The 744-nt window shown below is 44.4% G+C and overlaps 1 pseudogene; it reads left to right on the top strand.

Moving 5' to 3' along the window:
- Window positions 1-744, top strand: part of LOC141443143 (AT-rich interactive domain-containing protein 5B-like) — a 136,353-nt pseudogene extending 135,609 nt beyond the window's left edge.

A 744-nucleotide genomic window follows, 5' to 3' on the forward strand; every position in this document is an offset into this window, starting at 1 on the left:
CGCTGTCAGTCATTGACAATCTGTTTAAATTTTCGACTTAGAGTTACAAGGCGCTCTATTTAATAACTGCACGTCTTGCGACGTCTATAGACGAAGCCCACCGTCTGATGCTTTGCGATGTGGTTTCTGGTTTAATTCAATTACCTTTGGCTTCGTAACGCTCGCACCCTCAAGCCCTTCGTGGGGTCCCGAGTGACTTAAACGCTGCGGATGTTGCCACTTACTTTAAACACTCTGCGTTTTCTCCAGAATGTCGCTACAGTTCAGTATCTGCTTTTCAGACTGGCCCGCTGAGCTTTAGATCGATATTAGCAGACTAGGCCGTAAAGAGTATAAACAAAATGCTCTTATTCATTTCATCACTGAAACCGATCTGCCCGCACCAGTCTCCGCAAATCCAAATCATTTCGGCTCCTGGATGAGAATGGTGCGAGCAACGGCAAAGCGCATCAATTCATTTCATTATTGCGTATGCGTAGTCTACAAAGTCGAGACCTTCATTTTAATCTGCCTCGTCTAGAAGGAAGTTTGTGTACCTTCCAACCTGCTTGCACATCCTCTCCTAGTATGCCAAATATCTTCTAATTTTCAATTTGGCCAGAAGAGTATCTGTAGGTGATTTACAACTATCTGAAGCCCACATCTTACGACAGAGAAGAACCGAAAGCCTTTGCCACAAAGCAGTTTCCCCTTTTCAAGTTGTCACCCTACATCAACGCAATTATCACATGCCTCGTCAAATAG

This window comes from Choristoneura fumiferana, chromosome 26, assembly GCF_025370935.1.
Source record: "Choristoneura fumiferana chromosome 26, NRCan_CFum_1, whole genome shotgun sequence".
In the NCBI taxonomy this organism is placed as follows: domain Eukaryota; kingdom Metazoa; phylum Arthropoda; class Insecta; order Lepidoptera; family Tortricidae; genus Choristoneura; species Choristoneura fumiferana.